This window comes from Crocuta crocuta, unplaced genomic scaffold (assembly GCF_008692635.1).
Source record: "Crocuta crocuta isolate KB4526 unplaced genomic scaffold, BGI_CrCroc_1.0 scaffold28, whole genome shotgun sequence".
Classification (NCBI taxonomy): Eukaryota; Metazoa; Chordata; class Mammalia; order Carnivora; family Hyaenidae; genus Crocuta; species Crocuta crocuta.
This window is the reverse complement of record NW_027533256.1, coordinates 7,378,424-7,403,882: the sequence shown is the minus strand read 5'-3', so window position 1 is coordinate 7,403,882 and position 25,459 is coordinate 7,378,424. Positions and strand designations below refer to the sequence as shown.

Here is a 25,459-nt window from a genome sequence, read left to right as displayed (position 1 = left end):
AGGGGAGTTAGGATTCGGGACCTCCATGACTTCTTATTCTATCTTTTCTTCCCCACTTTGATCTCCAAGTGCAGTGAGAACAGTGAGAACAGGGCTCCCCAGTCCTCGGGAGGGAGAAGAGCTGTCGGTGCAGGTGCACATGCGGGTTTGTAGGACGGGGTCGGCCCTCACTCTGTCTCCCAGGCCACAAGCGCTTGTTGAGTGCCTTCCATGTGCTGGTCATGGCGAAGTGTGGTAACAGAGGCTCTGGAGTGCCTGCTTTCTTGCGGAGGCAGACTGGCAAATGCAGATTACCGGGGAGGGTTTTGCTGATGTGTAAATGCACCACACAGAATGGGTACTGAGTTGGCATTGGAGAGCTAACGGCCTCCGGGGGTGGTTTATCATAGCTCACCCTCTGCTACCTCCCATGGTAGCAAATATGCTTTTGAGACAGAGTTGGAAGAGTTGAAAGGGTATTCTTCCCATTTGTCAGTTGGGAAAACTGAGGCCCTGAGAGATAGCAAAACCCAACTGTGCCATTTGTGCAAAGCATCAAGTGTGGCCCTGCTTGGACGCCTACCTGTGATGTGCTCTCTTTGTGGGCACTTGTGGTGTGAGAGGATTGTTAAACAGGAGGACCCCTGGGCCCACCTAGGCTCAGTCTGCTCCTGGCTTAGGCACAAGCGTTTGCAGGGTGGGACTGGAACAGGCTTATGGGTGGCCTGCTGGTTCAGGGGGTCATCAGACCTGGACTCTCTGTTCTGGGTGCAGGATGACTGGTCCCTGCTTCCCAGGCAGAAGGGTTGTGCCCTGAGCCCTTGGAAGTTAAGAAGGTGTCTCTGATTTTGCAGGAACTGGCCTCAGACCCTCTCCCGACCTCCCAGGAGACATGCTTCTCAGATTTTCAGGCAAATTAATAGGGACTTCAGCAAACCAACCATTTCCATTTGGAATTTTAAATTGATCGTGGACAATTTTCTGACATGCATGTCTCCTGCCGTTTGCAAAATGTGCATTACAAGCCCCTTCTGGAAGCCTGGCTAGGCAGGTAACATCTCTGTCCCCAGCCATCACTACGGGTTTCCAGGGTTGCTGGAGCCAGGGTTGTGCTTAGACACCTTGGAAAGAGCCCAGCGCTGAGAGGCTCGGTCCTCAGGAAAGTCTCAGGGAATCTGGGATGGCAACTTGGATAGATGCAGGGCCACCTGGGGCCTGTCACTGTCCACACTGCAGGGCAGTGTGATTGTGCATCATTCATGTACCCAGTCGTGGAAGAAGCCCATCTGCTGAATCTCCTTCCTGCTGGTCCTGGGCGGAGGGTGAATAGATGGCTTGGACATGGCCCTGTCTGGAGAAGCTCACAGGCCAGAGTGGGAGGCAGCTCTGGGAACACAGAGAAGGATCTGGGAGAAATCAGGGGATACTTCCTGGAGGAGGTGACAGCTGAGCTAATTCTTGAGGTATGAGTAGGAGTTTATAGTGGCTAGGGGAGAATTCTGAGAATTCAGCAGTGAGGTGGTTCAGGTGTGGAGGCGGAGGGGAATGCATACTTCCGTGCTCTGGGCTTGGTGTTGCTGGTGGCTCATCCAGAACTGATCAGGAAAAGCCAGAAGGGATCTGTCTGCTGTTCTTGCATTTGTGGCTCAAGTAACCTGATGACTTCTGGGAGAGGTGAGGATTTGGGGAGAGGTGGCACAGGGATTCCTTATGTTCTTTTCCCCACACAGAGACTCCCTACCTCATCTCTGAAATGGAGATCACGATAAAACTTCCCACAGGTGGTTGTGAATATGACCAGAGACTGGTGGGGCCCAGTGATGGCTGTCTCCCCTGTCCCCCTGGTTATCTCTCAGCGCTGGGAGGTGGTGAGGTGAGCAGAGGCTCTGGGATGGGGCAGGAACTATAGGGCCAGGCCAGGTGGGTTTAGGAAGCAGGGATAGGTTGGGCTGTGTGAAGGGGTGGGTGTGCAGGTCAGACAGGAGGGCTGAGGCAGGGAGGAGGAATGTCTTCCATTAACTGGGTCCCAGGAGCTCAGGGTGCCCTGGAGGGAGTTGCTCCGTAACTTCTTGGTGGTCATTTTCAGTCAACAAACACCCACAGGGCCTGCGGTGGTGATTCCAAGGTGAGCCAGGTGCTCCGGTGCCGAGAGAGTGCTCTGAGAACAGGACAGTGTGTGTGGTGGCTGTGGCCTACAGAGGACATAGCCTAGACTGGGGGCTGGGCAGGTGAGCGAAGGCCGCTGGAGAAGAGGTGTCCAGGCCAGACTTAGTGCGGGGGAGGCGGCGGAAGAGGCTACGGCAGGTGCCAAGGCCTGGGTGGGGGGACTGGCCTGGCTCTTCAGCCCCTGGCTTTTGCCTTGGCCGTGCTTTCAGGGCAGCATTGAGGGTACAGTGCCTGCCTCTGCTGCCCTTTCCAGGCAGCCCTCCTGGAGGGTACAGGGATTGGGGAGTGGGGGGAGGGTCCCTGAGAACTGCAGTCACTCGGCAGAGCATGACTTGGAGCCTCCCCATGGGCCCTCACAGTAGAGGCCCCATGACCCCAAACAGCAACGGGCAGAGGTGTGACACATGTGTATAGTCGTGTGCTCCAGGCAGTGCTGGGCATAATGGACCTGCTTAGGCATTAAGCTTCCATCGGGTGGAATGATGGGAGTCCATTTGCTTCCAGAAGTGCCTCCAGATCATAACTAATTACACGGAGGATGCTTCTTAGGCTCTGTTCCTAGCCCCTATCCTACTACACATCTTTGACTTAACAGCTGGTTACATCTTCATAAACCCATCGTAAGTTGAAAATATCTTAAGTTGAAAATGCATTTAATACACTTAACCAACCGAGCGTCAGAGCTTAGGCTAGCCTACCTTAAATGTGCTCAGAACACTGATATTAGCCTGTAGTTGGGCAAACTTGTCTAACGTGAAGCCTATTTTATAACAACATGCTGAGTATCTCCTGTAATTTATTGAATGCTGTACTGAAAGTGAAAAACAGAATGGTTGTAAGCGCATTGGTTTTTTACCCTCATGATTATGTGGCTGACCGGAAGCTGAGGCTCCGGGCCACTGCCCGGCGTCACAAAGAAGTATCATACTACATATTGTTAGCCTAGGAAAAGATCAAAATTCAGATTCAAAGTGTACTTTCTATTGAATGTTTATTGCTTTCACACCATTGTAAAATTTAAAAATTGTTAAATCCAATCCCTGTAAGTTGGGGACTGTCGGTATTTACCCACTTAGCCCTGTGATGTGGGTCTACTATTAGCCCATTTTGCTGTTGTGGAAATTAGGCACAGCGAAGTTATGTGTCTTGCTCAAGGTCACACAGCTCATGAAGTGGCAGAGCTTGGCTTTGAACTTGGCAGTCTGATGCTCTATCCTTGCTTAGAACCCTAGCCTCTCTTTGAGTGGTCCCTGGTGTTTTGGGGGCCTCCCTTCTGCCCAAGGAGGAGGGGCACTGACTGTGCGGGCCCTGTGCACTTTCTGGGACTGAGTGGTGGGGGTTATTATTGTGGGAGGCATGGAAGGTACATGACTGGAGAGACTGAGGGGTTAGGGGGCCGGGAGAAGGACCAGAGGAGATCACAAGGGGCCCCTTTCCTGAGTTTCACATGGTTTCTGTTTAGAAGGCACAGAAGCCCCCTCTGGACCAAGGTGGCCCCTCCCTACTGGGTGTACCAGTTGCCTCCATCCTGCCCACCCATCCTTGTTTGGGGCACCCTTGGGCAAGTAGAGGATCTGGAGGGGATTACCCCTCTCCCTCATTCCCTTACATTGTTATTTTTTCGTGTTGAAGAGACTCCATGTTCCAATGCCCGAAACCCTTAAACATCCCACCTCGCAACACTTTAGAGCTATGAATTGTGTCAGGAATTTGAGAGGAGAGTGGCTGGGGCCCAAGGGGAACGTGTGTTTGTTTCCTGAGGCTGACCTAGTTCCCTTGGGGGTGTATGATCTCCTGAAGTCTCTAAGCTCGGTTCTGGGCCTCAGCTCATGAATACTGTTGTCCCTCTAGAGCACTGGGGACCCAGGAGGGTGACTTTATTCTGGCCTTGGCTGAGTATATCTAGCCCCTGCGATCCCTCATATGGGGCTGACACCTGGCGGCTTCGAGTTTCCCGGCCAGGGTGTCAGGTGGAATTAACTGGCAGCAGGGACAGGTGGGTGTTGATTGAGGCTGATTGCTGGGAGGCAGCGTCTGCAGGCTGCACAGAGCTATTTCCAGCCGCTCCAATTGTATCAAGGAGGCTTAATCCTTCTAAGTGCCTTTGTGCTCTGGCAGCGTGGAGTGAGGGTGAGGGGCCAAGGCCAGAGCAAGGTCAGACTTCCCTTGGTTGTCTGCATTCCCCCTCCCATTTATCCACTCACCTACCTGTCCACCTATCCATCCATCCACCTACCTCCCATCCATCCACCAATCCATCCACCAATCCATCCACCAATCCATCCATCCCTCCATCCCTCCATCCATCCATCCATCCACCCACCCACACATCCATCCATCCTTCTGTTGTCATTCATTCTTTGCCTCCTTCAGTGTTCACTGTTTATCTACCATATGCCAGGCACTGTGCTGGAACCCAAGTCCTAGGCCCTCCAGTGGCTCACTGTCTAGTGGTGGGGATGAGGCCCTGTGATGGAAAGGAGCACTGGCTTACCTTGGGAGGCGGTCCACAGCTTGAGCTGTGTCTTGGGAACCAAGCAGGGACTTGGGCTGACAGCCCTCCCTGCAGAGGGCCAGCATGGATAAGGACTCAGAGGCGGGAAGAAGTGCAGCAGAGAGCAGGAAGTCACCTGTGTTGATGCAGCATGAGGGTGGGGCCGGTGTCAGGGACAGGAGAGGAGAGCTGGATGAGGCTTAGCTCAGGAGGGTGTTGGGCCAGGCCTTGGGGTGGCAGGTCCCTTAGGGATAGGGATCCTTGAGGGCCTTAAGCAGGGGAGGGTTTTAGAAGATTGCTTGGGTGAGGAATGTGCCAGAGGGGCAAGGCTGGAGGCAGGAAGGAGGACCATGAAGTCGGCTGCAGAGCCCTGCCCTCTGCCTTGTGCTGGGGCCATCTCTTCTCAAAGAGTATAGGCCAAGCTACTGTCCAGCCAGCTCCGCAGGAGTTTTTAATGCTGGGCCTGTGCACTTCCTAGACACTTAAGGCCTGCCCTCTGCCCCAGAAGGAGGGCCCCTTCATTTAACCAACTGAGCTACCCAGGTGCCAAGGAGGGTCCCTTCAAATGGATGGGGTGCTGCTGTCCCGTGACCTCTCTTGACCACTCCTCCCACTGGCTTCTGTCCCCCCCCCCCCCCCTTCTGGGTCCCTCCTGTCATTACTCTCCCCACCAGGAGGTGGACCCACCTGAGTGCCCCCACACTCAGCCCCACCCCCCCCTCCCCAGCAGCCAGGGGGCTCACATCCTGGAGATGCCTGCATTCACCTGGAAGTTCTGTGTGTGTTGTGGGCTGTTTCTAGGAGCTGCATAAACACAGCTCAGGGTGGTTCCTGCCCCTGGTGTCTGGCAACGCCGAGAAGGATGAACGGTGGGCCCTGGGGTCTATGTGGGCGGGGCACACAACACCAAACAGGGTAAATGTCAAGGCCAAGGCATGGCATTTCTCCACACTTGTCTGTCCTGGTGATCTCTGGCCCTCAGTTTCCTAATTAGTGCCGCAGGCTGGCTGAACTCATGGTGGGCTGCGGGAGAGGTGAGGTCGGGTCATCTACCTGCTGAGACCACGCCCCCGAGCTTCTTCTGGAAGGCAGGAAAGAGGAGGTTGGCCTGGACTCTGGGGGTCCTGCCCGGGGTGGGGGGGGGCTCTTGTTGCTGCAAAGACCCCCCCACTCCTCTGGGGAGACAGAGGATGGGAGGGTGTGCTGGGTGGGCACTGCCTATGGTTCTTCAAATAGTTTCGGGTATAGTGTGAGTTCTGTGTGTATGTGCTATGGGTGTGCATGGTGTAGGTGCGTGGGGTGAGTGTTATATGTTGTGTGTGTGTAATGTGCAGTGTGTATGTGTGTATGATGTGCAGTGTGTTTGTTGTGTGGTGGCTAGGGATGGGCGGGAGGGAGCAGAGTGTTCCCCTCTTTCCAGGGGTATGACCCCGGGAATCTTCTGGGATGCTTGTGATGTGATTCTTCTCTTTTACCCATACCTTCCCCTCGCTCCTCTTGTTTCTACCCAGGCCCTACCAGCCCAGCCACCCAGGTCTGTAGAAAGGGGATGTGAATCCACGAGTGCTCCTAGCCTGACCCTGGCACACACATCCTGAAGGCTTATCTGTTCGTTAGGAATGTTCTCAATCGATGGATGCTTAAAGTACCAGTACCTCAGGTCGGAGCCATTTTTGAACTTTAGAAAGTGGTCCTGTCACTCAAAGAGGTGTGGGACTTCCACGCCATGAAGGTGGATTTGTAGCAGATCTTCCCATGTTTCTCTCTGACAACCTAGGGCCCTGCGGCTTTCTTGTCCCTGCTTCAAGGCGGGTGCCCTTGCAGGCCTAGGCTGGGGCCAGGGGCCAGGACAACAACACCTCTTAAGGCACCTCCAGACGCTGCTGTCTCCCAGCCATTGCCACGTGCCAGGCCCCCTTCCTTGCAAAAAAAAAAAAAACACCCCTCAAAAAAACCCCCAAAAAAGAAACGTGCTTCAAAGGAGAGTGCAAATTGCAGTGAGCAAGAATATAGTCCTCATCTGAGTACAAATCTGCTTAAGCGCTATAAATATTTGTAATTCTCAGCCTTGCACGTTGGTGTTATACCCTTGGAGAAACCATTCAAGAAGTCACCCGTTTAAGGCAAAAAGGTGTTGCGTTTGCTCTGGGCACCCGCCTTTGCTGATGATGCCTGGGCCGCGGACATGCAGGGATGGAGTGGAGGCGGTGGATCTCAGGTCTGTGGTTTGCCTGGGGCTCTAGCCGAGTCTCTGGGAACGTCCAGCTCGTTTGCTGGACTGTGGGAGGGACTGGGAAATGGCGTCCCTCCTTCCTCCCCCCTGCTTCACACCAGGGCCCTCAGCTGGACAGCTTGAGCCACAGTTCAGTGGGGCAAAATCGATACATGGTATGTGCTTGTCCTCAGCACCTCCACTTGATCTAACTCAACAGTTTCATTCACTTCTTCGATAAACATTCCCCGGGCACCTGCACCTTGGGGATCCTGCAGCGGCCTTAGCAGTTTGGTGGCAGAGACAGAGAGTGATCATTCAGAGTGACAGCACACAGTTTGGAGGCAGGGACAGAGGGTGGTCATTCAGAATGACAGGTGCCGGGTTGAGCTGAATGTGGTGTGTGTGTGTGTGTGTGTGTGTGTGTGTGTGTGTGTGAGGTGGGGAGCAGTTGGGAAAATCCCAGGAGGCTTCATGGAGTGCACACTTGAGCTGAGCTTTGAAGGAGGAGTAGGAGAGGGACAGGGAGCTTGGATGTTGGTGTGATAATGGCCAGGGCTCTGGAAGACTATGTTGACAGAGGGCATCTTGGGTGCATTATGGATGTCAGCTGATTGTCTTCCCAGGTGAGGTCAGGGACCCTGGGGCATGATGGAGTTGCAGGGGTCAGGTGCTGTCTGGGAGGAATGCGCAGGGTCTGACCTATTTGTGTGTCCCCCCACATCCCATCATGCCCAACCCCCACATGGCCCTGTCAGAGCAGAAGCAGCCACACTGGGAGGGCCCAGGCAAGGCTGGTGGGGCAGGGTGGCCGTGGACCTGACCATGGCCAGGATTGACTGAAGCAACCCAGTGCCCACGTCTTCTTGCATCTCTTTCTGCACATTTCTAGGCTCTGAGCTTTAGGGATCATCTTACTATTAATTGTGTGGGAGTGTGGGCAGCCGAGGTGGGTAGTGATGCTCCTCTCTGGTAAGCCTCTGCCCAGACAGGTGCTGATGCTGAGGCTCACTCAGCTGGCCAGCAGCACCTTCCTTCAACCAATGATGTAGGACATAGTAGAGCAGAGTAGAGCTGAGTGTAGATTTGTGAGTCTGTGTATGTTAGAGTGTGGAGGGGGCTTGAGAGGGTGGCAGTTCTGGGGGTTCAGTAGGGTGTGGGAAGCAGTAATAGTGGAGGCCAGTTAGTGGGGATATGTGCCTGGCATGAGAACAGGAAGGTTTTCCTTCTTTCATTTTTTCTGGGGACTTTGCATATTGATCTGTTGCCTCCTGGTCCTTGATCTTCACCTGCTGGCTCTTGGTTATTACATGGTGGTCCTTGATCTTCACCTGCTGCCTCTTGGTTATTACATGGTGGTCCTTGATCTTCACCTGCTGGCTCTTGGTTATTACATGGTGGTCCTTGGTGTTCACCTGCTGGTTCTTAGTCTTTACCTGTTCCTCTTTGGTCTTCATGTGTTGCTTCTTGTTCTTCACCTCTACCACTTGGTAGTGTGGGAATATCAGAATCTACAAAATCAGACCCACTTGAGTTGAACTTAGACTCCATTGTCTTTTGCTTGTGACCTTAAACAAATGACTTGGCTCTCTAAGCCTCAGTGTCTTCATCTGAGGAATGACGACAATAATCCTTACCTCAGAATTGTCAGGCAAGAGGCACCTGGTGGCTCAGTTGGTTAAAGTGTCTGACTCTTGATCTCGGCTCAGGTCATGATCTCACAGGTTCATGAGTTTGAGCTCCACATCAGGCTATGCACTGCCAGTGTGGAACCTGCTTGGGATTCTCTCTCTCTGACCCTTCCTTGCTCGCACATGCTCTCTCTCTCTCAGAATAAATAAATTAAAAAAAAAAAAAAGACTTAAAAAATTGTCAGGCAAACCAAACAGGAAAAGGAAGGGAAGCTGCCATGAACAGAGCACTTGCTCAAGAAGGTAGGTCTGTCCTTTGGCCCGTTTTGCCCACAGCATCACCGTGTGTCTGTGATGAGACACAACATGTGGTTATCACTTACTGCTCATGCCACCTCAACCACACGTTGGAGAGGAGACTCGTGGAAGAAGGGAACCCACTTCTGTGGGCCTATGGGAGGGAGCACGCTTGCCCAAAGGGCCGAGCTGCACTGCCCTTCCTTGGGGTGGAGGCCCCTGCAGAGGAGAGACAATGCTGAGGCAGGCTGCGGAGTTCAGATATTTCCAGATCTGCCCAGAACCATCCTTACCAAATCCTGGCAGGGGTCAGCGGGCTGGGGTGTGGGGCTGCCCGCACCGCATGGGAACTCCTAGGTGCCGTGTGTGTGTGTGTGTGTGTGTGTGTGTGTGTGTGTGTGTGCATGCGCGCGCTTGCTGGGGGAAGGGGAGGGGCGGGAGTGTCCTGCTGTGTGTGCTGGTGGCCGTGTCCTCCCACCCCTTGGCCTCCTTGTCTCTCTCCAGGGAAGGTGTCCGGGCAGACGAGAGAAGGGTGCTGCCTTTTGTGGCCAGGGCAGGGCTGAAGCTGGGCTTCACTTGGACCTCTGGAGCCTTCTAGGTCTAGCCACCTATGTGGAGCCTGTTTCATAGCAAGAAAATGCCTTGAGAGGGTGTAAATCACAATGAACGCACATTGCGCTGGGACTTTTTGGGGAGGGAGGGGGTTCTTGTCTGTTTTCAGAGCTGCCCTGCCCTGGTTTGAGGTGCCATAGTGCCCTCCGGAAGCAGGCCCGTGGCACAGAACTGGAGTCCCCAGGCTCCTGGCCTGGCCAGCAGGGGCTCACGCAGGAGACCCAGGCCGGCTGAGCCTGCCCTGTGGAGGGAGGCAGCCTCACGTGTGCCCCCACCTGGTGATGGCACTGCTCTGTGCATGTGCCCCAGGCTCTGCCAGCCCCTGCTAGGTTGCTGGTGAGGAAGGGGGGTGCCTGCTGCCCTCCAGCTGGGCCCCGGGAAAGGCTCATATACTGCCTGTGGCCACTGTGACTAGGCGAGTGTCATGTTGCGGCTCTGCCCATGCTATACCCTCCGTCCCTGTCAACGGTCTTAGATGTGATCAATTCCAGTGACAGACCCCCTGCACTTAGGGTCTTCCTTCCGCTCCCATGCCCTCTCATCTCTCATGGGGTGCATCTTTTAGAGGCCTCTCTACCCCATTCAGGAGGCAGGCCTGCCTCCTGGGGACCAGGTGTGTCAGTGTGTCTGCGTCCCTCAGGCTCAGCCGGGACTTGAATGGCCTCCACAGGGTTTCTGTTAGGGGCAGAGGTGGGTGAGGGGCTTGCGTTTCCTTTCCAGCCTCATCCACTCTCCACCAGCTCCTTCCCTGGCCTCCAGTTCTCTCTCTTAGAGCTCTCTCAAGCCTCCAGGGACATCACCGATGCTGACCGCGGGCTGGAGGACTGGCCTCACTCCCCACGGGGCTGGAAGGCACCAGCTCCTATCCTGCCCCACCCCTTGGGCCCTCAGCCCAGGCTCAGGGTGGGAAGCTTGTGTCTCTCGGGAGGCCTCAGTTCTTGGCCTCATACTCACTAGCCGGGGAGTGGGGTAGGGGTGGGCCATACCTAGCAAGAGATGTCACATTGCCAAGCCTCAGCTGTCCCCTCTGTAGAGGGGAGGGATGGTGATGCCCTCCGAGGGTTGTGGAGGATGCCAGGCGATGGCGTGTAAAGGTAGCGTATGCCACTAGGTGACAGGTGCCTTACCCTTAGTCCTGCTGGCTCTGTGGGGCACCCAGGCTCCTAGGTCGGCTTGCCTGCCTGGCTCCCGTTCTGTGTGTCTAGCTGACTCGTCGTCTGACCTGCAATGGCCTTGACTGTCTTCACTGCCTTCTGCCCCTGAACTTCCTGGCCCAAGTCCTGCCAAGCAAGGGAGCAGGGGACATCAGCTTAGGCCTTCAGTCCTCTTGCTGCAACCTCACCGGGGTCATTTCTCCAAAGGCAAGCTCTGAGCAAGGCCTCGCCTGTGCTCAGGAACCCTCCAAGTCTCCATGGGATCAAGACAGAGCCCTTCAGATGGCGGGCAAGACCTCCAATCGGAACCCCCTTCCCTGTGCCCCCCTCACCCCACCGTGAGTGGCTCCCTCCTGGCACATCTGCAGATGGCATCCGGGTGCATGCCCTGGCTCATGCCATGCTGCTAGCCTAGTTGCTCCCCTTCTCTTGGTCCCCCCTTTTTTTTTCTTGGTCCCCTTTTCATCTGTGCTCTGTCCCAGCATCAGCTGCCCCATCCCCTGTGAAGCCCCCTTGCCCTCCCAGGCCTCACGACCACCCACCCGCACTCCCCTTGCCTGACATCCCTCCCTGGACACTGGGCCACCACGTCCCGGCCCATGCCTCGGTGCCCTCTCCCGACGGTGTTCCTAGGACCTGGGGCCCAATCCGCGTCTTCTCAGTGTTCCTGGATGTTCCTGGAGTGGATCCTGGCCGGGCGCATAGTAGGTGCTTGGAGAGATTTGTGGTGGGCTCCGGGGGTGGGGGGTGGCAATTGAATTACCTGGCAGGGAGGACCTGGCTCCCAGTCTTAATCGTGGCTGGAAAGGGGCCAATGGGAAAACGTCCCCACAGATCACGTTTCTCTTAAGTTCCTCTCTGTTTGTGAATTTTGTTGTATTTTTCAATTTTCTCCAAGCATCTGCTACTGTGAAATTTTTCATTATCACTGGCAAGGATCCCCTCTCATCCCTGCTGGCTGCGGGAGATTTCTGAGCTCTCTCCCCGTCTGCTCCAAAGCACCTGGGAGCCGAGGTGGGTAATGTCCCCAGGCCAGCTGGGCACTTTTTTGCATGTCTCAGGAGTGAGTCTCCTGAGCTGGGCTCAGCAGGCCTGGCCTGAATGGCCAGGGTGGCGTGGGCCATAGCCTTTTCCTCCATTCTCTGGCCATGAGGGGAAAGCTGTCTTTGGGGGGTGGGCCAGCACCTGCACCGACCCCTCTTCTTGGGAGACTGTCAGGTGGTGGCTGCCAGGAGCTGAGGCGGCTGCCCTGTCTAGACTCATTCTCTAAAAGTGGCACCGTCTCTCCAGTTTTGGAGGCTGTGTGATGTCGTGATGGCTGTTAGGATGGTAATGAGATGGGAGACAGACATCAAGGCCATGCGGGGCCTTGGGGTGAATGAGAAAAGCAGCTGCGAGCTTTGGCAGGTAGAGCCCCCACTGGGTGTTGCCCGCCCATCCCCGGCCAGCAGAACTGCACCTGGGCCCCAGCTGGGGAATTGCACAGGTGGGCCGAGGCTGGCCTTGGGCGCTAACAGCCAGCCTGTTTTTGAACCTGGCTGGGCTGCTTTCTCCTCTGGTCTTAGCTCACTCCTCGTGCAGATGATCAATCAGTTGTACTTCCTGGTGGGGGCTGAAGTGCTTTCTGGGTTCTAACTCGTTTGAGTCTTGTTAGTATCCTATGACGTAGGTGCTGTGGGTTTTATTTGTTTGTTTGCTTTTGCTTGGTTAAATGCATTTATTTGATTTGAAATCGCTGTGGTAAGCCCGTGTTCAAGGTGGGGCATGGAGAGGGTGTGATTTACCCAGAGCCACAGGCAGCCTGAGGGACAGACAGGGGTTGGGGTCCGCACAGTTCAGCTCCGGCGCCGTCATCTTACCACTGGGCTGTTCCATCTAAGAGGGAAAGAGTGCTTTGTTTCTTTCTGTTTCAGCCCCCAGTGGGCTGGACAGCAGTCTGCCACCTTCCCCTGTGTGTCATTGGCTGTCCTCTGCAGTGTGTATGCTTAGTTTAAAAGACGTTGGGAGGGAGGGTGCTAAGTACCTGATAAGTGAATAAATGATGGATGAGTGAATGGACGCTTCCCGAGGGGAAGGAATTAGCATCGTAGAATTGATTCAAGATGTATTTTGTGCCAGAGGCTTTATTTTCATGTCTTGTGTGTAATGCAGGTGATGTGATCCATTCCTCCTTGACCTCCTACTTTAAAAGATAATACGCCGGTATTCTGAAAAGGGACTGGCTCAGGCTCCTGGATGCTAAGTTGACAGGATAGGGCTTGAGCTTTGTAATTGCTGCCTCCTGGAGGAGTCATGGGCTGAAAGGGAAGAAGCTCATTTGTTTAAAAAAATTTTTTTTAAATGTTTTATTTATTTCTGAGAGAGAGAGAGAGAGAGCGAGCGAGCATGAGCAGGGGAGGGTCAGAGAGAGAGGGAGACACAGAATCTGAAACAGGCTCCAGGCTCTGAGCTGGCAGTCAGCACAGAGCCCAACGCGGGGCTCAGACCCACAAAGCAAACCGTAAGATCATGACCTGAGCCGAAGTCAGACGCCTAAGCACCCAGGCACCCCAGGAAGAAGCTCATTTGTAAGACACATGTCGGGAATTTGCGAAGCCACTCCCTGCCCCGCCCCCCACCCCCCTGCAGTGTTCTATTCACAGTCAGCTGTGGGTTTGGACCAGTAAGTGTGGACACCACCCTGCTTGGACCGCTCTACGCAAGAATCGTGACGTGGATGTGAAGAACACAGCAGGGACCCAGGGCATAACCAGCCCCATCTGTCACAGCCACCTTCCCGGCTTCGCCCCAGCTCCTCACTCCCGCCCTTACCACGTAGGGTGCTATGTGCAGAGGGGTGAGGGAGGCATGAGGGGGCGGCCTCTCGCTGGCCATTTCCCTGAGTTTGGCTGCATGACATGGGGGCTTGATGGCAGCCAGGGTGGGGGGCAGCTAGGCTGGGCAGAGTGAGGGAAGCAGCTGAGCTGTGGAGGGGTGGTGCCTAAAGAGGGGGTCCAAACACCCTGTTTGTGGGATATTGTGCAGGTGGCAGTGTTGAGCTCAAGGCTCCCATCTGGAGGGTGGGCACAGCCCTCGCAGTGGGAGAGTAAGGGAATGTGGCAGGATGGACTCGGGGCTTCTCTGGGTCAGTAAAGCCAGAAGCTGGGCGCTCAGTGGCGGCATCCTCGCCTTGAGAGTGGGCTGTCCCTGCCCATCAGGAAGGCTTCGGGCCAGTGCTTCAGTGCTGCTCTCTACCAGGTGACAGGCCACAGAGTAGCACAGAGGACTGGATCCATTCATACCTGACCTGCTCGGGCTGTTGAGGTGTGTGTGGGCATCCCTGGGGGCACTCAACCTAGAGACAGATCCACAGCATGGTGCTAACCTATTGCTCTTAGGTTTGCCTGGTGAGAGCAGCCATCTTGGGCTGCCCCAGTGATGGCGGGTGGTGAGAGCAGCCATCTTGGGCTGCCCCAGTGATGGTGGGTAGACCAGGGCCAGCAGCATGCCCATCCTGCATTTCCTATTGCTGGTGCTGCTCCCCTGAGGCACCCCAGACTTGGTGCCAGGGACAGAGAGATCTGTAGGGGTCATTCCAGGATGTGACAGAGACCTGCGAACAAACAATGACACTGTTGGAACTGCACTTGTGTGTAAAGCAGGGCGGCAGCAGAGGCAGGGCCTGTGTTGTCCTGATCGAGTGAAGAAGGCCTCTGGGGAGGCAGAGCCACTTGACCTGGGTCTGGAATGGTGACTTTCTTGCAGGGGAAGGCAGGTAACAGAGGCGTGAGCCTGACACAGGCAGGATAGCCTCCGGGTCCCTGCTTTGCACCTCAGAGCCCGGAGGTTGCCTCCTGGCTGCCTGCGGGGAGGCCAGGTTGCAGGATTAGTGCCAGGTCTTGGAGCTGGAGCTCAGAGCTGGAGCTTGACAGGATGGGGACATTTCTGTGCCCTCCCAGTTTTCTTGGAAGGGGCACTGGCTGAGAGGTGACACTTGTTCCTGTGACACTGATCCCCTGGGAGTGGAGAGAACGGAACGCTGAGGGCCTAGCAGCTGGGCGTCCACAAGTCAGCTTCCAAGCCCAGGATGGAGATGGGGAGCGGAGACATAGACATGGGGTTCTGTCTCTCTAGGCAGTCAGTCCTACTGGGGAGAGAGGGTATAGGCCGGTGGGGGAGAGAGATGCACCCCCATACACGCATGCACTCTGAGGGAGAACTGAGGCTCAGCAAGTGAGAACCAACAGCAGGGAGAATGAGAGAGTGAGCGCAAGAGAGCTAAAAAGTCAGACATAGGTTGAGATGGGAAGGGAGATCCAGAAGCTTCACTGAGCCTCAGTTCCCCATCTGAGAGCGCTGTGCTGGGCCTGGAGGGAGCACAGGCCAGGAGGTGCCTGGGGACTGGATGGCCTTCACTTTTGGAAGGAAAGTGCAGGTGGAGGGAGGGGAGAGGCGCACGTGGAACTGGCCTTGGGAAGTCCAGGGCTGTGGGCAGGGGCTGAGGTCAGGCTTCGTGCTCCAGCCTGTTGGCCATCCATCTTAGGCCTCTGGCTCATTTAATCCTCATGATGGCTCTAGAGGTAGAGCTGTTAGTAGCCTATTTATAAGTGACTTACCTGAGAGCACACAGCCATGTCAGTGGGCCTGCCCATCTCTGGGGCCCCTGTGTTTAACTTTGAGGTGAGAGGTAGCTCAGGGTTTGAACCCAGGCTCCCCTGTGACTTCAGGCAGTACCCTAACCATGGGTCATTGCCCCTGTCTAGAGTGGGGTAGTGGTACCCACTTCCCAGGGAGGCTGTGGGTTTAGTGATTAGATGGATGGTGCCTGGCGGCAGTCTGTGCACAGGCTTCCATCCTCCCGTTCCACAGTCCACAGAAGCAGAAGGGCTATGTCCTCACCCCCAGCCCAGCCATTGCCACAGTCTTTCCCTTCTCATTCTTGATCTAGAGCTGAAAACACCTTCTTGGGTACCCTGAGGTATGGCCACACAGGGGTGCCCCATGTCCCTTAGTGCATGTCCCAGGAACACTGAGTTCCCCAGAGAGCTCTCTGTGCCGCCAGCTGCCTACCGTTGTCTTCCCCGAGCCAGGCTGCCACCCCAGCTCAGGCCCCGAGCTGTCCCTCCTCTGGGGCCCCGGAACTGGCGCTCCTCAACTCTGCCCGTGTCTCTCCCTTACCTCACCGGCTCCAGAACAGGGCTGTTGCTTCCTCCAAGCTTCTCACTCTTCTTTTTCCACCTCTAAGCAGTTCTTCCTTCTTGGGCAGAATTCGGTGAAGTGAGTGTCCCCAGCCCCTTGCTTATCCATGCAGGAATTGTATTCTGAGCCAAGTCTAGGAGGCCCCTGAGCCCACTCACTGTGCTGCCAAGGGCTAGCCGTGCTCTTGGACAAGGCAGATTTTTCCATTGCCTCACTCCTGACATGTGTCCCATCCCACGGATTCTCTGGGTGACTCCTTGTAGCACTGACATTTCCAGCTCTTCACTCATTCCCTATGCATCTGTGCTTTCACTTACTCATGTCTTCCGTGAACATCCTCTGACCATCTCTTTATCAGGCCCTCAGCATGGAGATACAGAAAGCCATGAAGGTCAGTTTATTTTCTTAGGACCTTAACAATTAAGCATGAAGGCAAATAATGCATGAGTGAGAGAAGTATGCTAGGATGTAGTACTCTAGACCTGCAGGGAAAGGGATGATTAATTTTCTTTAGCAAGGGGAAGTCAAGGAAAGTTCCATAGAGGAAGGGGCATTTGGGATGGGTCTTGCAGGAGAAGTAGGAGTTGAAAAGTCATAGTGGTGGAGGAAGGGCATTTCAAGCAAAAGGAATCTGTGTGTGCAGAGTTAGAGATTAGGGTGGGCATGGTGACATGAGCCGAGAGCACATGGCATGTGAAGGTTGGTCAGTAGATGGGCACCATGCTGGTGTGTGGAGTTGAGGGGTCCTGGGGGAATCTCACACACTACTTTGACTCCGAGGCAGTGGGGAGCATGCATGGCAGGTACTTTGGGGACATGCTTGGTGGCTGAACTTTGGTCTGCAGAGTGGGTTGGAGAAAGAAATGCTGGGAGGCAGGGAGGCCAGTAGGCTGATAAGGGACGTGGGCAGGTGTAGGGAGTGGCATTTGGAGGCAGGGGGAGGGGAGCCCGGGGAGGGAGGTCTGGGGTCAGGATGCAGAGAGAGCCGCAGGAGGTCCCTGGGTGCTCAGCTGCTTTCGAGGTTCTCTGAGTCTCCCAGGACTTGTCACTGTCCTGATTTAACTTCCACAATGTAGGCTTTGTGTGAATCCAGCCCAGGAGCCTGGCGTTCCATTGGTGGAGCAGTAAAAATCATTAACGAGGAGCTGGAGAGCTATAAATAAGCCAGCACGATCCCACCCAGTGTTCACTGTGTTTCCAATCTGTGGGAGCAGGGAATCAGTTTTGATTCATTAATTGGCATAAGGATGAGGCTCCAGAGATCGGCATGGCACTGCCAGCTCTGCCCCACCCTTCTGGTCGTCTCTGTGCGTCCTGCCTGCCCCCGCTGCCCATCGGCCTCAGGCTGCGCTCCAGCCGCCAGTGGGACCTTTGGTCCTGCTGCTGTTGGGCCCCTGGCCTGGCTTACCGAGAAGCCAGAGGGGTGTGGGAGCTCCCCGCCTGAGGGTGCTCCGGGGCCTCAGGCCCAGCCAGCTTTTCTCCCACTGTCCCCTTGGCACCTCTAAGCTTCTGGTGAGTCTCCTTAGAGGGGAAGGTCAGTTTTAAGAAACTCCCTTTCTCCAGATTTTGGAACGTGGCTTCCCTTTCGGGAGGACATGAGTATCTAGAGACCTTGGTAGGTTTGAAAGCTCTGTCTCTCCAATGAAATATGGACCCCAATAGTGCTTATCTTGTGGAGTTGTTAGGATTATTATTTTTTTTTAAATATTTTTATTTATTTCTAGGAGAGAGAGAGAGAGACAGCGTGAGCAGGGGAGGGTCAGAGAGAGAGGGAGTCACAGACTGAAACAGGCTCCAGGCTCTGAGCTGGCAGTCAGCACAGAGGCCGACGCGGGGCTCGAACCCACGAACCGCGAGATCATGACCTAAGCGAAAGTCGGACGCTTAACCGACTAAGCCACCCAGGCGCCCCGTTAGGATTATTAAATAGTTTGTTGCTCTGCTGTGCCGTGCTGGGCGTTGGGCCGGGGGCTCGGGGGGTAAGCAGTATTGCAGGCGCTTTTGCTCATGGGCCTGTGGTTCAGAGAAAGATGACTGGCAGTGGCCACACAAAATAGTCCACAATTGCGAACTTTGGTGGGTGGTGTGCAGGCCAAGTACAGCAAGGGAAAATAGGGGTTGTAAAGTTCTCTTGGGGGTTGACGGTTACCCACGAAAATACAGAACGAGGAGAGCCAGCCAGACTGATGCAGGAGGAGCACTGTAGGCAGGAGTTTGTAGAGACCCAGAAGCTGGGAGAAGTGATACCTGAGTTACAGCACAATAGTCACCTGCCTGGGACACAGGACATGGCACGTGTGGGTTATGCAGGGCCTTGCAGGTCCTGTTTGGGAGTGTTGATTTTAAGGCCAGTGGGGAGCTAATGTGGATGTTAAGCAGGGACAGCAGTCGGCTTGGTGTTTCATGAAGGCCATTCCACTGGAATGGATGATGTGTAGACCCCAGGGGGTGGGTGGATGCATGTGGGTCCAGTAGGGATGTCATAGTGGTTTAGACCAAGGTGATGGTGGGAAGTTGACAGGCCCAAGCATATTCTGGAGATAAAACCTCCAGGAATTGGTGATGGCTTGGATGTAGAGGGTCAGGGAGAGAGAAGAGTCGAGAACAAGTGGTGGAGAGGGGTGCCCTTTTTGAAGAGATTGGTGACCAGAAGGGACAAGGTCACACCCCAGGGACCTCAGTGTCAATGCACCAAGTTTGAGTTGCTAGTGAACTCAGCAAGGGAGCCTCCCTTGGCTGGGGGTTGGCAGCCCAGGAGAGGGTTGTGGGCTGGAGCCACAACTATGGAACTGTCCACATGGCTGAGGTTTAACTTGTAAAGGGACTGGTTAAATACAAGGAAGGTTGATGATTTCATAGAGCAAAGGTGTGAGTGATGCCTAATGGGTCTGGTCTGGGAGCACCTGAGCAGGGCCTGGCTTCAGACGGGAGAGGTTGTCTTCTTCAGCTTCTAGCACAAATACAGAGAGATGTGAAGATGTGGTGGCAAGAAGTGGAGTGAGTTCCTATTATTGTGGCTTCTATTTATCCATGAAGAATGAAGCAAGGTCATCAGCTGAACTTGGGGGAGAAGCTGGGGAGGTCTCAGAGTGGGCAAAGGAGGTGATGGAGAGGGTGTTAAGGTGAATGGCAAGGTGGAGAGCCCTGCTGGGGTGGGTGACACAGCTTTGCAAGGGTCACCATGTTGCTGGGCGTGAGAGTCTCTCTGACTCCACTGTTTGCTCACAGACATGGAGAAGGGGGCAGGCAGGTTGACCCACCATGGGCTGACCCTGAGTTGAGATTTCACCAGCTGTGCCACATAAGGAGAGAGAGGGGAGTGAGGTTGTCTGCAATGGAGTGGCTGTAGTGACAGATGGACAGACATTGAACTGAGCAAGAATCTGGGAGTGAAGGCAGGAGGAAGCCATTGGGAGTGTTATTGAAGCAGGTCTGTAGGACAGGAAAGGTCTTGGTGACTCTCCTCTTTGGGAGGTGGCCTTTGATGGTAAGTGGCTAGGGAGGGCTCCATGTGCTATAAGGACCAGAGCTCTAGCACCTGCCTTTGTCTGGTACTGCCACCCATTCTCCCCCACCATTTGATGGTGTTGTTTACCTTTTAAGTGTCTTAATAAAACATGAAAAAATATTTATTCTTCATAGATCAATAATTTACTGTGAGTTATGACAATACTAAATTTGGTCAATTATTCATTGACTATAAAGTATTTATAAATGCTACCTTAATTTAAAGCATTAGCCCTTAGAATTCAAATATTAATAAAGCCATGCCAGCTTAAAGGAGGAAAGGAAGGGCACCGATAATGAGGGCGGCTCAGGGGAGGGTGAATGCTCATGGCTGTTAAGATGATTACGATAATGAGCTGTCACTGGGAGCCCCACTTATGGAGCAGGCAGAGGTGCTGGAGTTCCTGGGGCTGGCCTGCTGGACCCCCACCTGAGGGAGAGGCCATTCCTTCTGGAGGGTAGGGCTAAGCCCTGGGCTGCCCAGAGCCTGGCTCTCCCATCTTCTGCCTGCTGAGATGAGCAGAGCCTTGGCAGGCTTCGCTGGTCACCTCTGGACCTACTCAGGTGGTGTGGCCTCTCACTTGTTCCATCTGGAAGAGGCTTGAAGGGGCTAGCCAGAGGCCAGTTAGCACGTGAGGTTGAGGGGGCCCCCATGAGTGGATCTTACCTATGCTGGGCCATGTCTGGTCTTCTGGGAGGAGCAGTGTGGAAATGCCAGGGGCACCTGGTGGAGGGGAGGCCTGGGACAACTGTGCCATCATTTCTGGGCAGTGGCACCATGAATTGTTTGTTTCTTCCAGCACAAGCCTTCCAGGGTATTGCTTCCCCCAACCAGTTTTGGCCTGAGAATTTTCCAGGAATCCTGATGGGGATGGAGAAGACTGGACATGAAACAGTGGTGGTACCTGGAGTGACCTCAATATCTGGGGATACCTCTCTTCTCAACAGTGTCCGCCTGCAGGCACGGAGTGACTTGAAAGACAAGGATTTGCTGTCAGCAGAGAGAGAGAGAGGTCTTGTGCCTGCCGGCCAGCTCCTTCGCTGGGGCCTGCACTAAGTGTGGAGCTGTCCTAGGAGTTTTTCTCCAGGGAAGTGCTGAGTAGCATTAGCCATGGAATCCTGGGCTCTGTCCCATGCTGGCCACCAGCTCTTCCTGGGACTGGCTCCTGATGTTCCTGGTGGTTTGCTTCTGATGATCTCTTTGCTCTGTGCTCTTTAGCTATGTGGCCCTGGTGGCCAGCCAGCCCTCTCTGTGCTGTGGTTTTCTCCTCAGGAGATCAGAAAGCTCACATGGGGTGAAAGTTCCGGAGATCCTATCTGTCCTGTGATGTGGCCGGTGCTGTGCCTGGCATATCCTACCCTGAGAGTCCCATGTCTGGAGAAGCCTGGATCCACAGGATGCTGGCATCTCGGGGGACACTGGCAGTTCCCCCTGTGACTGTGAGGCTGTCCCGGAATGCTGAGGGAGCCCGTGGGTCCTCTCCTTTGGGCCCAAGCGCGAGCTCTGAGTACCTTCTTTCTCCCAATTCCTGGGATGCCGTGGGGCAGTGCATAGATCTTTGCAGAGTCCCTCTGCTCTCTTAGGACACCAAGCTCGAGGAAGGGTTCGAAGCTGATCATCACATTCATCTCTGCTTCTTGCTTTCCCAGCTGATGAGCCACTCTCAGGGGGCCCTTATCAAGCTATCAAGCCTGCATTGTTGCAATCAAGAGAGAGATCAGCTTTATGACCACATGATAGTGGAGGCAAAGAATTATAACAAAGGCTCTTATCTTGTAGTGAGCTGCAGAAACACCTCTAAGCAGGAGAGGCAATAACAGTGGTGGCTTCTGCATCCCTACTGCGTGCCAGGCAGTGCAAATGGCTCTTCACATACCGACACCTTTCACGGGATGAGTACAACAGCCCTGTGAAGTGGGTGCCATCATCTTTACATGACAGAAAACACAGAGGCCCAGAGAGGGCCGGCACTTTGCCCAGCGTCCCACAGTGTGTTTGTGGCAGGGCCCAGATTCAGACTCAGGCCAGGGGACCCTGTCACTGGGGTTCAGCCTCTCTGTCTGCAGTGGGGATGTGGGTTGTATAACGTCCTGTCCCGGGAATGAGCACACAACCTTGATTAAGCTAATAGCTGATTTGGCTTTGATCTGATGTATTTTGATCATATTATTTTTATGTTAGGAGCCTCTAAATAACCATTATTTCAACAGTGCCCCAATTAGCAGGCCATTCACAATGGATTGGAAATTGACTTGCATCGGGCCTCTCCATTAGTGCCTGGGAGAAGCTTCCAGCCTTAATTATCCACCCACTTCCCGAGGCTGGCAGCTTGAGGAGCTTGCATGGTGCTGCAGGTGGCTGTACGAGGGGTGGGGCAGTGACGCCCACCTCTACGGGGACAGCTGTCAGCAGCAGGAGTGAGGGTGCTCTCTATCTTAACTACTATTTCTTGGGTTCCTGGGCATGACTTGGATGGGGACTGATGGGGGAGATGGGATGCCCAAGGAGAGTGGCAGGAAACTGGCTTCTATTTAACTTCTTTCCTGTGCCCAGGAGGGGTTGGCATTTACTGTTCATGTCCTGAGTTGATGTTCCCCTAGCTCTGCTGGTTAGTGCTTCTTATCCTCATTTAACAGTAAATGGAGGTCAGAAAGGACCCATGGGCTCCGCCAGCATTCCGGAACAGCCTCACAATCACATTCCTGCCAGTGTCCCCTGAGATGCCAGCATCCTGGTCCAGGCTTCTCCAGACACAGGACTCTCAGGGTAGGGCGTGCCAGGCACAGCGCCGGCCACATCGTAGGACAGACCGGATCTCCGGAACTCTCACTCATGTGACTGGAGGAGCCCAAACTGGAGCTTCGGTTAGTGAGATTTTTAGGGCTGCTTCTACTGTTCCGGTGAGCCCAGGCCCAGCCAAGAAGTTAGTGTCCCTGGCTACCAGCAGGACTGGGGCAAAGTGACCAGTCAGCCAATTGTTCCCTGAGCATGTTCCTGCTGCCTGGCCCCTGTGTCTTTGTCACAATGCATCCCTCTTTCATGCTGTTTTCCTTCATTTCAGCTGGTTTAAATCCTCTTTCGGTGAGGCCCTGAGGTCACCCTTCTCTGGGTCCCAAGGAGCTTCATCTCCCCTTCCTCACAGGCTGAATCATGGGGTGTGTCTTCTTGGTGGATCCACACTTGTCAGGATTGGGGCTGGTGGTCATCGTGCCCTTTGCTTCCCCCGTGCACAGTACAGGGGTTTGCATACGGTAGGGGATGTTGAGTATATGTGTGAAACACACAGGAGGGAAGGAACCAGCCCGCAGTGACAGTGGGGTGCCTACCCAGGTGGGGAAACTGAGGCTCAGAGAGGTTCAGGGACTTCAGAACTGGCATATATGGAATGGGCACAGGGTTTGCCATCAGAAGTCAGGTGATGACCTGGGAGGGAGTTGGATGGGGTGGGCAGCAGAGAGCCCGGAGTGAGTGATGGCAGCCAGGAACATGCTCGTGGGTGTCCTTGGCTGGGTGTCTGAACAGCTTTCCATCCTTGTGATGTCCAGTTTATTTTGTATGATTACTTCTTAGAGTTAGAAACTCGGTGTATTGGCATTAAAGAAAGTATGTACAAGAGAATAAAGAGAAATCCATTCAGTATCATAGCACCTTGTACTTTTATTGCCTTTTGGCATTTTCTCTTGCCTTTTCCATAAGCAAGGTTTTTATTTAGTTACAGTCCTGGGGTGTGTATAATTTCGTGCCCTGCTGCTGTCACTTACCTGCCTCTCAGAAGTGCTTTTTAGACTGGTGGCATCTCGGTTCAGCTCTGTTTCTTATTGGTTGCATGGCCTCATAACTTATTATCTGGAAAATGGACACAATGACGCATACATAAAGTACTCAACACACACACACGTGCACACACATACACACACACACACTCACACACACTCAACAGCATGTGGCACAGGGAAAATTATCAGAAAATAGTCCCTCCTCCTACATAGCTTCACAACGTACCCATTATTGGAAGATTATTTTCCTTTTCTGAAAGAATGATCTGTTCATGACTTGAAATTTTGGCAAAATATGGAAAAGAAGGAAAATCAGTTCAGGCCTCTTCTAAAAATGCACTTTTAGCATTTTGCAATATTTTCCTCTGGTGTTTCGTGTGTGTTGAGTTTTATTTAATTGATGTCATAAAAGACATACAATTTTGTATTATTTTCACATAACTTTTTTATGACAAGCATTTTCTCATGTTATTATAGTAGCTTCATAAATAATTTTAAAGGCTATGTATGCTTTCAACAAATGGAGCGTTTTTCATAACCACTCACCTATCGGCATCTTTCAGATTGTGAGCAATATTTCAAGAGCATGGATAAGTATCCTGTGAAGGTTTTGGGATCTAGAACCATTCCCATAATTTGGATAGGTGCCTAAAGTGGAATTATTGACCAGAGGGCATAAAAATGTCCAGGTTTACTGCCTTAGTGCACCAGTCTTTGCCGACTGCCATGTGCTGGACATGATGTGTGTCCAGGGAACGATGATGAGCAGAAAAGGCACAGCCCATGGCCTCCTGGAGTTTGAGGTCCTAGGAGAGATGGACAGTTACACAAGCAATGCATCGTGCCCTGATAGGGGAAGTGTGGGGTGCAGGGGGAGCTTGAGGCAGGGGGTCCTTTGCCAGTCTGGAGATAGAGAGTCTGAGTCTTGAGTGAATATGAAAATTCAAGAGCGAACAGAAAATGTGGTGGGTTCCAGGGGATGAAAGGGGGGAGGTTGGCCTGGGCGTAGCAGGCAGGGCATGTGAAGAACATGAAGCTTCGGGCATCGGGGAGCCTGCAAGACTCTGTCCCAAAAATGAAGGGCTTTGACTCTGTCCCCAAAGCTCTTGGGAGCCACTGAAGGGCTTGAACAGGAACGTGGTGCAATTGGATTTCTGTTTAGGAGACAACTGCTGTGTGAAGTTTGGATGGGAGTTGCTCAGAGCATATGGGTGGCTGCGTGACTCCCAGGAGACATCAAAGAATCTCATTTCACCACCCCTGCCCCTGCATTGTGTGTGGGGGGGTTGAGGGTCTAGTGGGGAGCACTGCGGGCATTTGAGTCATCGTCCTGCTGATGCTCATGAATGTGCACAGTGAGCACCTTTGTGTGGGGAGCAACCGGCCTTTGGGGTTTGAAGGTGTGGAGGGCCTTCCTCTTCCCTCACCTTCCCAGGCTCCCACTGCCTTCTCTTTGGGTTGTTTCCTCTGCTCTTGGTCTCCTCTCAGCCTTGTCTGAGACATTTACATAAACCCAAAGGCTCTCAACCGAAAGAATTGCATTGTCAAAGTTGCTCAAAAGTCTGCCGTCTGTAGCAGATGGTCTGCTGACATTCACAGGCTGTGTTTTGAAGCTGCATCTGCTTTCCCACATCCCTCTGTCACATAAGCATTATTAATAAATGTTTGCTTCAGAACTGGTGCAGTGGGTTGCAGTGTTGGGTGGTGCATCTTTCTATTAATTGGTCTGTGTCCCCAAAAGACGTAAGTATGTGTGTGGCTAAAAGGGGCACCCCTCGCAGTTACTGGATGACTCCAAAAGTTGGGCCGCGAGGGCCACAGCCCAAGAACTGGCTGGCGGCTCCCTCCCTCCATCTCCTCCTCTGCCTAGCATCTTCCTTTGTTATTATCTACTGGCTTTGAGTAATCCTGGGCTTCTGGAACTGACTGCTTCATCTGGGGTTTGACCCAGTATTTTACGATATACATTAAGTGGACTTGGCCAGAAGACCTAGGGTTTCTGTNCTACAACCTGAGTCCTCTGGGGTAAGTGTCTCCCTGACTTTCTGATGTAATCCGTTCCCTCCAGCCTCAATCAGTTCAGTCGAGCCACCAATTGTAGAGCATACAGTATATTCACAGCTGGTGTCATGGCCTTGAGCACACATAGATCAACAAAATGAGTTCTTGGCTCTTAAAGGGCTCACATCCCAGGTAGGAAACAGGATGGCTGACTTGGCAGGTCTGTTGGGAGTCTCAAGCAGATGTGGGTTGGATTCCTTTCATACTGTCCCTCCTTGAGTAGCCTACAGCAAATGATTTTGCCTCACCCGGCCTCCATTTCCTCGTCTGCTAAAGGGGTGGAAGAACATCTAGGTGGTGGGATCCCTGAAAGCATCAGTGGGACTCTGCATGTGAGAGCTGCCGTCCTGGCCCAGAGCGAGTCAGTCTCTGGAGGTGGGCAGCATTTCTT

The 25,459-nt window shown here is 53.7% G+C and overlaps 1 protein-coding gene across 1 annotated transcript in view; it reads left to right on the top strand.

Moving 5' to 3' along the window:
• GRID1 (glutamate ionotropic receptor delta type subunit 1) overlaps positions 1-25,459 on the top strand; it is a gene marked incomplete at its 3' end in the record, with an annotated part of 707,181 nt that overhangs the window by 132,110 nt on the left and 549,612 nt on the right. The gene's annotated exons all lie outside the window — the stretch shown is intronic.